Here is a 15,866-nt window from a genome sequence, read left to right on the forward strand (position 1 = left end):
TCCAACAGCTAAGGGTTGTGGGTTTGTTTGACCTGTAAGCGATCCACAGGAGATTTTCTGTCCTCAGAATCTGGACAAGAGAACGCCTTTTCAACGGTAAGGATTGCGTCGTTAAAGTTGAAAGTTTGTGGAAATGGTACAGCTTGGTTAGAGCCACAAAAAAATACTTAGTTATGTTGACAGTCATGTGGAGATCTTTCAAGACCGCGACATACATAAACTAGTCTATATCCTGACGTTCCACACTCCGGGATTGCGCCGATGCGCCGATTAACTCATTTAAGACGGACATCCATGCTTTGGGTTTCCTTTGTGTTGACGTTTACATTTGGTCGGTTTCTGAGGACTATGGTTCCTGTCCTAGATCTCTGCAGGTAAATCCAGACAGCTAGCTAGACTATCTGTCCAATCTGAGGATATGGTTTACTGGTCCTCAGATCTCTGCAGGGAAATCCAGACAGCTAGATAGAATCTGTCCAATCGGGGGAATATGGTTACCTGGTCCTTCAGGTCGCGCAGGGTAAATCCAGACAGCTAGCTGAATATCTGTCCAATCTGAGGACTATGGTTACCGGTCCTCAGATCTCGAGGGTAAATCCAGACAGCTAGCTCGACTATCTGTCCAATCTGAGGACTATGGTTACCTGGTCCTAAAGTCTCTGCAGGGTGAATCCAGACAGCTAGCTAGACTATCTGTCTAATTTGATTTTTATGTTGCACGCCTAAAACAACATATCAACGTTACAACATGTTCAACCATGGGCGCAGCTCTCTTTTCTTTATGGCGCATTTTAAGGCTACGATAGCAATCACCTGCAGTTAGGACCCATTGACTCCCATTTCAAGCAGCGTCAGAATGAACTCCAGTGAAGGAGTTGGTCTTACTTTATTACTTGTTTAACGGCGGTTTAAAGGAACTTACAGAAGGCAGTTGGATTGTTCATGTTTTTAAATTGATTTAGGACCCTGGTATGTCTGAGACAGTCGCGCTGTTGATTCTCCCCGAGCCCCCCGCGCCACCAAAGTATGTTTATGTATTAAATGTAGTGGTTCGTCTGAACGTGCTGCTGCCACTTGCCAGGACACTATTGTAAAAGAGTTTTTAATCTCAAGGAGTTTTTATCCTGGTTAAAAAAAAGGTTTGAATGAACAAATTAATTTAGACAAAAACTGTGACAGTGAATAACTTGACATCGGAAGTGTTTACAGACTCTATTTTTCCGTTGGTTAGTTCGAAAGCAATAAACATCGTTATGAAAGGCTCCGTTACCTTGTTCTCTGTTATGCTCCGTTGCAGATGTTTTGTAAAAATAGACTAACCACGCGACTACTGTGTGTACGACCAAATGACGTATAGTCAGGAGAAGAAGCTCGCAGACAGTTTGCTTCCATCAGTGTTTAGGTTTAATTACTAATGTAACTGAATGTTTAGTTAGCAAGTGATTAGCTGTGTCGTGTTAATGTTAACTAGCATGTTAGGTAGCAGTAAGTAGCCTGTGTCTCTGTTAATGTTAACTAGCAGTAGTTAGCAGTTAAATTAGCCTTTTGTCTATGTAATGTTAATAGTATGTTAGTTACCGCTATTAGCCTGTGTCTAATGTTAACTAGCATGTTAGTTAGCAGTAGGCCTAATTGCCTGTGTCTATGTTAACGTAACTAAGGTGTTAGCCAGTAATTAGCATGTGTCTAGGTTAATGTTAACTAGAATGTTAGTAGCAGTAATTAGCCTGTGCTATTTATTCCCTAACATATTCCGTACCTTCTCCCGTCTCTGCTGATTGGGGAATGATTGGATTGTCTCTTGACATCTACCAGAAGACTTACAACTGTATTGTGTTAATTAGCTATAGATAGGTTAGCCATTGGTCGCAATACAGTTAGTCCACAGCGATTTCACTGTTTTGGGTCTCATACACAAACACACACGTTCACAGATAGAAGTCGGCCAACGGAGTGTCCGACTGGTTTGTGGACCACAATAAGGAAAGAAGGGCTTTTTATTACATGTAGTAAAACTGTTGACACATGCGGGTAGCCCTTTTGGTATTTTGACTTCAAGGTACATGCGACGTTGTCCTAATTCCAAGCTCTGTGACGCAGGTAAGCCACATGACCACATCATCTTGGCGGCCAATAGGGAAAACTTATAAAATGAACACAGCAGGCTTTGGCAGAAAAACAATAGGGGCCCCATGAAGCCTGGCCCCCCGCCCTCGACTCCGACCCAGACTGAAAGATCCACTATGAACCCCTGAGCAGGGGGAGGCAAAATAGGAATTTGATACGGTAAAAGGCATTTTCTATGGGCCCTCGTTTCGTCATCCACAGCTAGTCCCTCGTAGCCTTTTTTGAGCCCTCCTCACATGAGTGGTCCTGGGATCCCAGTTTCCCCTTTCGGCCACAGTCACCTAACTTGGCCCCTGCCTGTTCCAGGGTTTTTCGTAAGGACAGTGTAGTGATCATAGGGCAAGCAATGAACGTACATGTTGATTGAGATTTCCCGGGGATTTCCGTTCTCATACAGCACTGTGGGTGAGACTGTTGGCCACGAGGCTTCGTCTTATGACAGCAAGGCTCGTCTATAGAGACACCCACAAACACAGATCGTGACAAGCTTGCATCATGCTGTTCACACGCCATCCAAGTACCTACACGTATTGATTCATGTCTGTGCAGACTCACACACAATATTTTTCCAGCAAACCGTCACCGCAAGCACACACAGGCACAGGCTGACTGCAACAAACTGATGACCATATTTCTCGCTATCCTACTGCCCCAGCCCACTGCGCCAGAAGCCTGAATGCTGCTTACAGTGAATTGGCACCCCGAGGAAGATATGCGTCAATGATGGACCGCATACGGACCCGCCATTGCAGCAAAACAATAAGATTTTCTGAACTGTAGACACTCTTACGCTTTCCCTCAAAGGTAAACATGGTCCCTCTCCAGTGTACACTGACGAATAGGATCTCAACATGGACATCTGAATCAACCATTTAAGAAGCATGAACATTTCTACTGCCGACCCACCATTCATACGTCACCTCAACTAAAATAATGAGGGAGTACTTTTTGCAATCTTGTTAAGAGAATATAAAGGAAGCTCATGACTCGCCCGCTTTGAGAGACAAGCTGTCAGGAAACCGGGAGAATGCAGCTGACTCAAGAATCTGCTTACAATGACTGGGCTTGGAAGGAAACAATTTCTATAGTCTTTTTCTTTAGTCTATGTAGTCCGGGAATAATACACGGTATGGCGTCTGTACTCCCGCTGTCCATTGTCATGCCCTTTGGAGTGAGCAGTGATTCAACAGCAAAAATGTAAATGAATTAATTTCCTCTTGAGCATTGCATTTGGTTAAATGAGCTGTTGAGATTGCGTAAAAAAGGTTTTCCGGGCAGTCAAAGAGTACATTATTAATGACCCCTGCCTTCCCTGTGTGTGTGTGTGTGTGTGTGTGTGTGGTGTGGTGTGTGTGTGTGTGTTTTTGCTCTTTTCAATAGTGGACATCTTGTGGACACCTGGGATCACACTGTAGTGAATATCATATACTGAATATGATTGAGGCCATGTGTTACCTTTTGTCACAACCTTGTAAACACCCTATATTCAAATATTAGTGCTGAGTTGAGGTTAAGGATGACGCATGCTATCTTTGAAATAAGCTAAATAAAAGAAAATAAAACTCTTTAATGAAGGCAGCATGTGATAAAGGTGCAAACGTGAGTGAAAGAGTTGGGTAGCCACAGCTAAAACAGTATGTGTTTGGAGGTTGGGTTTAAAAACACCGGGAACCAATGTGCTAACATTTACTGTTGATAAATAGATAGATAATGTTTGTTGGCTATAAATATCATGTAATCATCTGCCTAATAAACTAAAAATAAACTGTGATATTGTGATGTGGATTGTGTGTCAAAACTGTCAACAACAACAAACAAAAGCTGCAAGCAGCGAGGAGCGGCCTCGCTAACCTGCGCGAGTCGGGGTTAACTGGCGGACGCCTCTCCTTGCGACCGCCGCATTTTGCGGTCACTCGTACCATGGATATCGTAGAAATGAAAAGTGAACTCCCTGCTGAGTCATTGATACAGACAAAGCCTATCGTTCACAGAGGGCATGATCCGTGAAAGGGGGCTGTGGCCATCATATAGTGGGGGAGGGATCCAAACATCACCCATAAAAAAAGGAACTTTCTGTGAGGTCATTGGACACTCATACAAGCTATAAGTCATACAGGTCATTATATGTGAAAGGGGGTGCCGTGGCCGCATCATTATTAGGGGGCGGGTCAAAACATCACCCATAAAAAAGGAACTTTCTGCGAGTCATGGATACTACACCAGCCATACGTCATACAGGTCATTATCTGGGAAGGGCGTGGAGCCGCTCATAGGGGGGAGGGGCAAACATCACCAATTAAAAAAGGAAGCTCTGTGAGGCATGATACCTACACAGCCTATAAGTTCCAACAAGTCATTATCGGGAAAGGGGCTGGGCGTGGCGCATCATATGCGGGGCGGGGCCAACATCAACCAATAAAATGGAAAAGTCACTGCTGAGTCAATGACCACCTAACAAAGTATCTACGTTACAACGGTTTTCAAATGTCTTATGAAAGGGGCGTGGCCGGAGTGACTGGGCGTGGTCAAACATAGGGCAATCACTATCACATGTAGACCACCACGTTCTTAAGTTCATGTAAATCGGATGATGTTTTTCATATAAGGCTTATTTCCTGTGTTGCCAGGTGGTGTGGCGCCTATCTCCAAAATCATATTGGCTGGTAGGTGTCTTTCAGGGCCTGGATCTTTGTGTTGTTGGAAATTGTTCAGCAGCACGAACAAGTACACTGTAGTTACAGCCACTTACTCTTCATGCTAAAAACTCAAGATGGCCGCCCATGCCACGCCCACACAGTATGGACGAAACGTTTTTCTTTTAATAACTTTCTATCTTCAACATCTTATGTGACACCGACCAATGTTTGAGTTGATCGGATAAAAATCTCTGGAGTGATTCGTTAAGTATAGCAGTGTTTTTAGCTAACGTGCTGTTGCCTAGGGGCGCTATGACTTGACGAATTTTCTCGCGTAGATCTCGTCAGGGGCCGGTACTTTCGATGATCCTGAAAATTTTCAAGCAGATTTGATCAAAACACTGTAGTTAACCGCATTTTAACACGTGATCGCAAACATCACAAAATGGCCGCATGCCACGCCCCATCACCGCTTGACGCAAAAGTTTTTCTTTTAATAACGTTTTTTTTTTTTCATCCTTCAACATCTTAAGATGACTCCGCTGTAATTGAGCGATGGTTATTGAAATCTCAGGATGGGTTCGTTAAAGTATAGCACACTTGTCCTTTAGAGACGTACTTCCTGTTGACCACTAGGGGGCCTATCACTTGAGCGAGAGTTCGGCATTAGATTTCGTCAGGGCACGGACTTGATGAGACTGGAAAGTTTTGAGGCAATCGCGTAAAGTGTCCACATCAATTACACTCACTTTCTTATAATCATATTTCCTGTGTTGTCCAGATGTGGCCGCTCTATCTCCAAACGCCATTTTGCCTGTGGGTGTCCTCAGGACGCTGGACTCCTTGTGTTGTTGGGAATTTCAAGCAGATACGCAAACGGACCTGTAGTTTACAGGCCAATTTCATCGTTCATCGCTTAAACACCCAAATGGCGCGCAATGCACCCCCACAAAGTCGGTATGACGAAAAGTTTTTCTTTTAATAACTTGTTCAATCGTCCACATCTTAGGATGATACACACCACAGTTTGAAGTTGATCAGGATTGAAATCTATTATGAGGAGTTCGTTAAAGTATAGACCTTTCTTGTTGGCCTACTTCCTGTTGCCACTAGGGGGCGCTATGACTTGAGGCCAATAGCGGGGTGTAGATGTTAGTTCAGGGGCGACTCTGATGATCCTGAAGTTTCGAGTAACGGACAACGTAACGCTCGAGTACACCACTTCCTGTTCGTGGCGAATCGCACAAAAATGCCCCGGGCCAGCCCCGCCACGGCCACCCCTATGACCGAAAAGTTTTTTCTTTTAATAATTTCATCGTTAAACATGTTAAGATGACAACACCAGATTTGAACTGACGGACTAACAGCTCTGGAGGGAGTCGTTAAAGTACGCCATGTGGAAATGGCAAAATCGCACTAATTTCGCCCAGTTCACAACAAAATGGCGGATCTGTTGCCCGTGTTGGGTTTAGGGGGGGGCTACCATTGGAGTTTTATGTCACGCCACCCGTGTGCCCAGGATACATATGTTACCAGTTTCCAGTGACTCTACGTAAACTTCAGTGCAGTGTGCTGAATTTTCGTAATATTGTAGGTGCGTCTACGCGAGCCATTTTTGTGCGCCTAGTCCGAACCATTAAAATACCGTAATGTTCACCAGACCTGATGCGCCCAATGCCAAATTTGGTGAGTTTTGATATGATAAGTCCTCCAAAAAGGCACATTATTGACGAAAATAAATAATGAATAATAATTAAGCTGAAAGCAACGCGATGGAGGGCCCTCGCGAACCCGCGCCAGGCGGGGTTAATGGCGGCGCCTCCCCTTGCGGGACCGCGCATTTGGCGTCACTCGTACCCTGGAAATTGTCGCCAATTGAAAAGGAACTCCCGCTGATTCAACTGATACCTCACACAAGCCCGAATACGTCATACACGTTCATTTACGTGAAGAGGGGCGTGGCCGGCTCTAAGAGGGGTGTGTCAACACACCAATGAAAGGACAGTCATGCGTGAGTTCATTGATACCATCACACAAGCCTATACGTTATACAGGTTGCAACCTACTGTAAAAGGGGGCGTGGCCGCATTCATAAAGGGGCGGGTCAAACATCACCAATAAACAAGGAGTCTCTGCTGAGTTTCATGATACCTCGCATCAAGCTATACAACATACCAGGTCAGTATCTGTGAAAGGGGCGTGGCCGCAGTCATAGGGGGCGGTGTCAAACATCACCAATGTAAAAGGAAGTCTCTGCGAGTTCAATGACCCTACATAAGTATCTACTTTAACCGGTTACAAATTTTATGAAAGGGGGCGTGGCCAAATGACTGGCGTGCGTTCAATAATATAGGTGTCCCTCCTATCCATGTAGACCCACGAGTTCTAAGTTCATGTAAATCGGATTGAGTGTTTGTCATACAAGGCATATGTTCCGGCTTGCCAATGGGTGGCGCTATCTCCATAAACTCCATATTGGCCTGTAGGTGTCCTAGGCCGGGACTTTGGTGTTTTGTGGAAATTCAAAGCAGATACACAACGTCCACTCTAGTTCCAGCCATTTAATCGTCATACGCACCCCAAAAATGGCGCCAGGGCCACGCCCCACACCGATGACGAAAAGTTTTTCTTTTAATAATTTCATCGGTTAACATCTTAGGAATGATCCACACCAAGTTGTGAAGCTGATCAGATGAAATCTGCTAGAGGCGTTCGTTAAAGTATAGCCACCTTGTCTTTTAGACTACTTCCTGTTGCCACTAGGGGCGCTAGACTTGGAGCACAATAGCGGCGTGTAGATGTGGTCAGGCGATCTGAAATGTGGAAAGTTTCAAACCCATACGGACAACGTACGCTAAGTTACACCCACTTCCTCTTGGTCGGTGGCGAATCGCACAAAATGGCCGCCCCGCCACGGCCACGCCTATGCGAAAAGTTGTATCTTTTAATAACTTTTCATCGTAAATGTTAAGTGACACCAACCAAGTTGAGCTGATCGACGGAAAGCTCTAGAGGAAGTTTCGTTAACAGTACGACATGTGGAAAGGTCAAAATAGCACTAATTTGACATTCCAAACAAGAATCGGACTTCGTTGGGTTTAGGGGGGGCTACCATGGATTTTATGTCCGCCCGGCCATGATACATATGTACACATTACGTGACTCTCGTACGTTCAACGTAGTGCACGGGGCCTGAATTGTCGATATTTGTGTTGGCGCTAGCGAGCCATTTTTTGCTTCGCCTATTCCCGGCAACATTAAATACGAAATTTTCACCAGACTGTGATGCGAACCGCCAATTTGGTGAGTTTTGGAATATGCAAGTCCTCCAAAAAGGCAATTCATTTTGGCAAAAAGAAAGAAAGAAGACTACAATAATAATAAGAATGAATTCCTTCGTTACCAATAGGGCCTCGCGCCTGTCGCGCCGGCCCTAATAATATAATCATTCCTTCAGGTTCCATAGGACCTTCGGCCGCCTGTCGGCGCTCGGGCCTAAAAACTGTATAGGCTATCTTTTGAGCCAACTGGCATGGATCGTGTAATCGTGTTGCAATTTGTCACATACACGATTGTTGGAAAAGCTCGCGATATTTACCAAAAACCAGTTGCCGGAACGATAAGAGCGAGGACGAGAGGAGACGGAGAAAGCGAAAATATCTCGGCTGTTTCTGTGTATTGCAAGGAACGAAAACGCTATCCAAGTTAACACACACCTTGACGCTCGATTGAACTTGAACCATAAGCCCAAAGCCTGTAGTGTCAGACGCGATAACCTTACTATACTACGTGGAGATGGTGAAAGAACGCCGGGCCACAGAAGCCAAATTGTGGATGAGTGAATGCTAACCCGTTGACGTTAGCTGACAGCGCAGATGGTAGCCATTATGAAGGCAATGCGTTGAAAAGAGTTCGAGGTGGCGGAATGATTTTGTATCTTCAGATCCTAACACATCAATGATGGTTCCGAGTGGTGGTACCTTCGGTGAATCTCTAAGACACTGTGTTGCCGTTGTACATTATACATTTTGCGTATTAGTACTTGTTGTTTTTATGCTCCGTTTTAAAAAAAACAACAACAAAAAACGACAATATAGAGACAAAGAAGAGCTAACCTACTGAGCTAAGCTAACCTACTAGCTCAGCTAGGTTAGTGTACCGGTTGTTCGCTAGCCTAGCGACAACCATTAAATACGCGTCGTTATTTTGACAGCTACGTGGGAGTTTGGGTTTAATATTTTTGTCGAATCATTGTGGGTGGTCACTAGGATTATTGCTGACTGTGTGTTTTTAGTCCCCGGATGTTATTATAATACCGGTTGTAGTATTCGCTGAAATGACAGCTGCTGTGTTGTTGCCAAATTTGAACCCTAGGGTGCAGCGTTGCCATATATGGAAAGGCAACTGGGCCACCCGAAGCAGGCCACGGTGTGGTGTATTTATATATAAAGATAGGACAGGCCGTCCTTTGCAAAAAGGATATTAAATAACGAGCTTAATTTCTGTTATTATGCATTTGGGAACATTGGTACGACCCCCCTTGTTTATTAACTTTGCAACTCCGGCACTAAAACGGTGCAGCCTGTTTTCACTTTTCTAAAACAGCGACATCTTTATGTTTATGTTCAGGATTGTTGGCAGTTAACTTTAATGTATTGTTTTATTCTTTTTGTTTTTATATTGTATTGCAGCAGCTAACAGCCGGTGGGAATGTAACTAAGGACTTTCACCAAGTTACTGTTCACGTTGAGACACGTTTCACAAATCGGAACAGCTTTAGTTACTTTACAAATTAAGATTTCCTGCACTCAAAAAACTATAAAAATATGTTCAATTATTGATGAAAGCTGCCAACAATGTTACAGCCTTCAGTCCAGTCTGAGATATAATAATAATAATAATATTAATAATAAAATAATAATAATACAACACCATATAAAAAACACACTGTTGGATCCTTACACTTTGTACGATAGTGGTTTTACTGCATTGAAGTACTTGTTACTTTTAATACTTTAAACATTTTCCTGTATACTTACCGACTTTACGTAAGTTACTTTCAATGCAGGACTTTCACTTGAATAGAGTACTTTGCAGGGGTAATTAATAGCTTTTGCAGAAGTACGGATCTGATACTTCTTCATCATGGATGGCTGAATTTTACAGCCAAAATTGAGCTTGAGAATCAAGGGTGTGGCGTGAGTGGTTTGTGTCGGCGTGTAGGTGTTGCCTGGTGGTGTTGTGTGTGTCTGCTAAGTAACATTTTTTAATAGAACTTCAGTGCTTTAATCAATAAAGGATCTAAATTTTTCTTCCACTGCGTACCAAACACGACTCCAAGTAAAGTCAATTTTACTGAACACCAAGACTGAAGATAAATCTCATTTCTTATTTTGTCGTTTTTTTGTAATAGTGTGACAGACGTTTGGCCATAGCGTTAAACATTCATTGTGTATATCACAGAATGTAACATACATAGTTTCTATTGCCTTTGCCAAGATTATTTAGCTGTTTGTTATCTCTTTTACCCTTTGTGCTCAACATCTATGGTCAAACAATGGAAATGACTGACTGAAATATTTATGAAAGTCATCTGTCCCTTAAACCTTGTTTACATGTCACAGCACCGGTGCATGAGTGTATAGCAACACTATGGCTGCCACTGAAAGTACTGGTGATACTCACACCACAATTTCCAGAGTCATTTAGGTTTCCAGTTAAAGTATTTTCACATGTGCTGAACGCCTCCGTCCCAGATCCGGTGCACGATAGCGCACAGCTTCTATTTTTGCCCGAGCCGGAGAACTCCGCAGCAACTCGGCCACAGGCAGATATGCGGGACAGGAAGGTCGCGCAAATTAAACATCCGGTTAATTGTTCAAATAAATAGACCAGTGTTCAAGGCTGGATCGTGTTATCCTGCACTACACCTTGTAAACCAGCACTAAGTTGTCCCCATTTACTCCTCTGGATTAACTAACTGGTGTTGGTTTCGTGGGTCGTTTTCACACGTGACTTTGCGAGATCTCGTGGAGGTCCTCGTGACTTTAAGTGAGCATGGCCGCTGTCGTTCCGCCACAAATCGGCGACCTGGTGGGTGATTGAAGCGACGGTCAGAGCACGGAGCCAGAGCCGCATCCGGTGGAAATTGGGGGTTTACGTCTCTATTAGGTATGCACAAATAATCAAATTTTAAATCAGAGCACGAATTTGAATTCCCACGATCAATGTTGCGTGCATCGTAGCAATTTTTTTTAATGGCGTCCATTTCATAGAACGCTCCGTTTTTTTTTTGCAGTAGCCCTCTACCGTCCGTTCAAGCACCTGTCTGTACATGAGCCAGTCATAGTATTACCGCACCCCTGCAGCTTAGTTTCTAGATGGAGACATCCAGAGGACGAGTAACGGGAGGACAACTCAACAGATAGCAAGTCGGATAACAGCAGGTCGCAAGGTTTAACGATTTAGGCAGCGTGGTCATGACACCCGCAGTGCAGTCGGTTGGCGGAGCTCTGTTAGCTTCTTTCTTTTAGCTTCTGGTCAGCTCACAGGCTTGTGGGGCGGAGTATTTTTTCTCTAGGACGCAACCGGTGCACTAATCATTCCTCGCATCGCTGCAAGTGTTGTTTATATGGATATGTTTTACATTTAATCGTGCAGCCCTAGTCTCTATCACATGTGCTCGGTTGAACCCCCCCCTAAACAAATCTGTCTTCCCCAAGTCTGGGGAAGACTTTGGTGCGTGTATTCGGCGAGGGGTTTAGTGTCCTTCCTCAAGAAAAGTGTCATTTTTCAATAATAATAAAAGTATTTCACCCTAATATTTTTTTGTTCTTTGTATCGTGGTGCATCTCCTTTTGTTGAGTTTAGTTTCCTATTGGGTTGTTTGTGGTCTTTTTGGTAATTTGGCTCTCTTTGTAATCAGTTTGTGTCCCTTTGTGGTAGTTTTGAGTCTTTATCTCTTGTTTTAGATGTTATTTCCATAACTGCGTCTAAAAAGTTGGAAAATCTAGAGCAAATGAAAACAACTAGCAACCAAAGCTTAAAGACAGAATGCTAATAAAGTTCAACAACAATCATTAGATTCTGAGGAAAGTATTTTAGGTACGTTCATCTCAGGGCTTGGTGCTGCCCCTAAACTTACAGATCAGGGAAACCCTGATGTGGTTACGAGGTTCGTAGTAGCTTTATAAAAATAAAGTTTTTTTGTTGTCACATTTGCACAGTATCACTATATTATGACATAGTACAAGACTACTTATGCACGGTTCTCTGTCTCTTTGACCACTCCTCCTATTGCTCCTCATGGCATTTACAATATTAGGAACCAGCCAATCAGAACTAGGAGTATCTAAAGCGTGTTTTAGACGTTTATCTTGCAATATCAAAAGGAGTGTGGAGACACAATCTATGTAGTAGCCTGATGTTCATCTTGAAAAAGGTAACTACACGTCGCGCAACTAACGTCGCTCGGCCGTGGCTTGGTAGTGTTGCATTGCCCCCCCCACCCCCACCCCCGGACTTATTTCCTGGTTCTCCTTCTCCTTGAACAGCATGAAAACAATGAGGGGGTTTAAATCTCCTGCTGCAATGTCCTCACCGTGGTCAGAAAAAGAAAGAAGGGGACACTCACTATGACCCTAGAGTCGCCACACGCCACGCTCCTCTTTCTCCCTCGCTCTATCAAACACTCCCACGCCACACACGACAAACAACGCACCATACGTAGCTACGGCGAAAGCTCTGCGTGGAGCCTCCTCCCAACATAAATCAAGCTTAACGCAGTTGCAATCCACTGCGTGTTTCTCATGGCTTCAGACCAGATTTTAGTTAGTTAAACTGTAAAATAGAGAGTTTGCTCTGTCTAACTTCGACTGTGTCAACATCGGCGGTCGGGTACAACACTAGAATGTGGTTCTGAAACATTTGAGGCATGATTAAATCTGCAAATGCCTTCAGGAGCACTAGGAGCAGAGGAACTGTTTGCTGCAGTGACCAGTTCTCCCCGTACAACGAGGCTGAGAATGAGGAGAAGACGGAAAATAACTCAGTAAAGCAGGTGTCGCTCCGCCTTCCGGTGACCTCAAGTTACACCCATCACCTCTTAATTAGTAGAACTAAACAACTTAATGTTTCATTGGACAAGTCTGGTCACAGCGTAGGACGCACCGGCTCTCACCAGATGACTGACACTTGTTTGGCTCATTACGTCGGTAACGTTAACCAGTGTCGTATCATAGCACGACTAAGGCTCACAGCGCTGGCGGATTTTATCGGTTTAAAACCTCTCCGCAAGAGTGGGGCGGCGCATTTGAAGCATGCACAGACGCTTACCCGGTTAAGGACCCTGATACACCGACACGATGCTTGACCGCCGGCAGAAATGCCCTTCAAACTGACCCCCCCACCCCCACCCCCAACCCCACCATCCGAGTTGGCCAAAAACGTGCCTCAGAACACACCAAAGCATACAAAAAGCAGAAATTATGGATTATGGACAATCACAGACGGAATATGTCTCTATGATAACTTTAACTCAACATATTGGGTAACCGCTTTCCATTCCCCCCCCAATGTCTAAAAATTGATAAGACGCCCTAAAATTAATGAAAAGTAGAGATTTTGTACTTGGCAAGAGCGTTGTGTGGATTCAATCAGTAGTTTTGGGGAATTACATTGGGGTTATGGATACTATAAATATATATGTAATAATGGTAAAAGAACATTGATATAGCAAAACGGGTCAGTTTGACCCGTAGACAAATAGAGGGTGTTAACACACCATCGCGCTGCTTCTAAGCGCTGCAGCGCTGACCAGTAGGTTGAAGGCTCTCGCTTCTGATGTGATTATTTCTCCATTAGGAGCTGTAGGACCTGCAGAGGGACCCCGCCTGCTCAGTGCTCCGCAGGGCCAGTCGAGAAGATTGTAAGTACTAATTCAAATACAATAGAACAAAATCTGTCTACTTACCCACCAGTGCATTCATGGAACTGACCTTCCTACCTCAGTGAACTCCTCACCCCACACAACCACCTCACGAAACCTCTGCTCTGCCATCCACCTATCGCCTGCTCCAACCAGGCTAGACTCTCTACATGGGGGACAGGGCCTTCAGGCAGTTCGCCCCGCGGCTCTGGAACGCCCTCCAGAGACCTAAGGGCCCACAAACTGTGGAGATTTTAAGAAGGGCCTAAAGACCACACTATTTCAAAGGCTTTTAACGGGTTGTTGTTTTAATTTTAGTTTATGGTTTTATTATTGCTGTTAAATTGTATTTTACTCTGGAACAGTTTTAAACTCCCTATTAATTGTTAGTGTAGCACTTGAGATTCTTTTTGAAATGTACAAGGGCATTAAAATAACATTATTTATTATTACTAAGGAAATATGTACCCCTGAAAGCGGGGGGAGGGCGTCAGCCAGCCCCTAATGAATGGTCCACCTACGTACTAATCCTGATCCGGTGCATCCCTACTAAGAACCGTTGCAATGTCTGAAGTCCGATAATGAAACCTAACGTAGATTTACGCTCTAGAGTTTAAAAAACCGCATCGCCATTCGTTGTCTTATCCAACCGGTGTTCCATCTTTACACTTTAAATCCATTTTAATAATGTGGTCCTTTTATTAGTCCCACAAGGGGAAATTACAATTTTACTCTCGTGTGTTATTACACACATTACCACAGGCCTGAACTACACACCACATGCTCAGGACCTATACATGCACTAATGGAGAGAGGTCTACTGCCAAATATACACTTACATTGTGTTTTTATCCCGACCATAAATTGTATTCAGGAGTGTTAAACAATTTAAATACATTTTACAGCTTATTTAAACAAGCTTTCAAAGTAAATATTTGTAGTTTTTTCCCCCCTTCCGGTTTCATTCCTTGCAGGAAGATCCTGGATCGTGTGTGGTGTGTGTGTGTGTGTGTGTGTGTGTGTGTTGTGTGTGTGTGTGTGTGTGTGTGTGTGTGTGTGTTGTGTGTGTGTGGTGTGTGTGTGTGTGTGTGTGTTGTGGTGTGTGTGTGGTGTGTGTGGGTGTTTGTTGGGGGTGTGTGTGTGTGGGTGTGTGTATATGCGTGGCGCGTGAATGTGTATAACCTCCCTTACAGCTTGGATATTTATTATATTTATGTTTTATTAATCTTCTTCCCCGTGTTTTCACTGGCAGAACAATAATGGGTCCGGTAGTGAATTGAATCTCAACCCAATTGAAATATGACGCAAAGCAGTGACGTTGCTGTCGTGTTAGTTATCTTGTTTCTATTTTCTTACCACTAGAGTGACAGACCATATCAGAGCGGAGTGTTTTTCCACCATTCACTTCCCGACAGATTACCCCTTCAAACCCCCCAAGTGAGAGAAGGTCTACTGTTTTGGGTCCCTAAGAGAACACATACAGCACATAGTATTATTTATATATATATTATTTTATATTATTTTTACGGCAGCAAGGTAATTGCTCTCACCAGTAGTCTGCATAATAATGAAAACTGACATTGCGGAAAAAGAAATCCTGCAAGATATATATATAATATATAATATATATATATATATATCTATATATATATATATACACAACACAGCACACACACAGTTCTTACATAGTAATACAACCCATGCTAGGTTGAATAAAAAAAGCAATACAAAAGCTCTTTTGCAAATTCATCTTAATGAAAAATGAGAATAATCCACCTTTAAGACACCAATTTTCTTTATGAAGTATCGTAATAAATAAATTTAAATACAGGGGGCATAAGTATGCGACACCCCCTTTGTTAAATTCCCATAGAGGCAGATCTTTAATTATAAAGGCCAGTTATTTCATGATCAGATACTATGCCATCCTGATAAAGTCCCTTGTCCTTGGTATAAAATAGCCCCCCCCCCCCCTCCCCCCCCCCCCCCCCCATCATCAACAAAAATCCTGTGTGAGAGACATAATCACACATAGCCTGCATGTCACACACTAGCAACAAACTGTGTATCCAAGAACACTTCAGTCAGTGTAAATGACGTGATATCAGACACAGACTGCTGTTGTAGATTAGTGTTACGCAAGCCTTGTTCCTTTAGGCTAACTATATTAGCTTTAG

The 15,866-nt window shown here is 43.6% G+C and overlaps 1 protein-coding gene across 2 annotated transcripts in view; it reads left to right on the top strand.

Annotated features, from left to right (window-relative positions):
- ube2d4 (ubiquitin conjugating enzyme E2 D4) overlaps positions 1-15,866 on the top strand; it is a 47,416-nt gene that overhangs the window by 7,103 nt on the left and 24,447 nt on the right. The window lies entirely within an intron of this gene.

Source organism: Etheostoma spectabile, chromosome 5, assembly GCF_008692095.1.
Source record: "Etheostoma spectabile isolate EspeVRDwgs_2016 chromosome 5, UIUC_Espe_1.0, whole genome shotgun sequence".
Taxonomy (NCBI): Eukaryota; Metazoa; Chordata; class Actinopteri; order Perciformes; family Percidae; genus Etheostoma; species Etheostoma spectabile.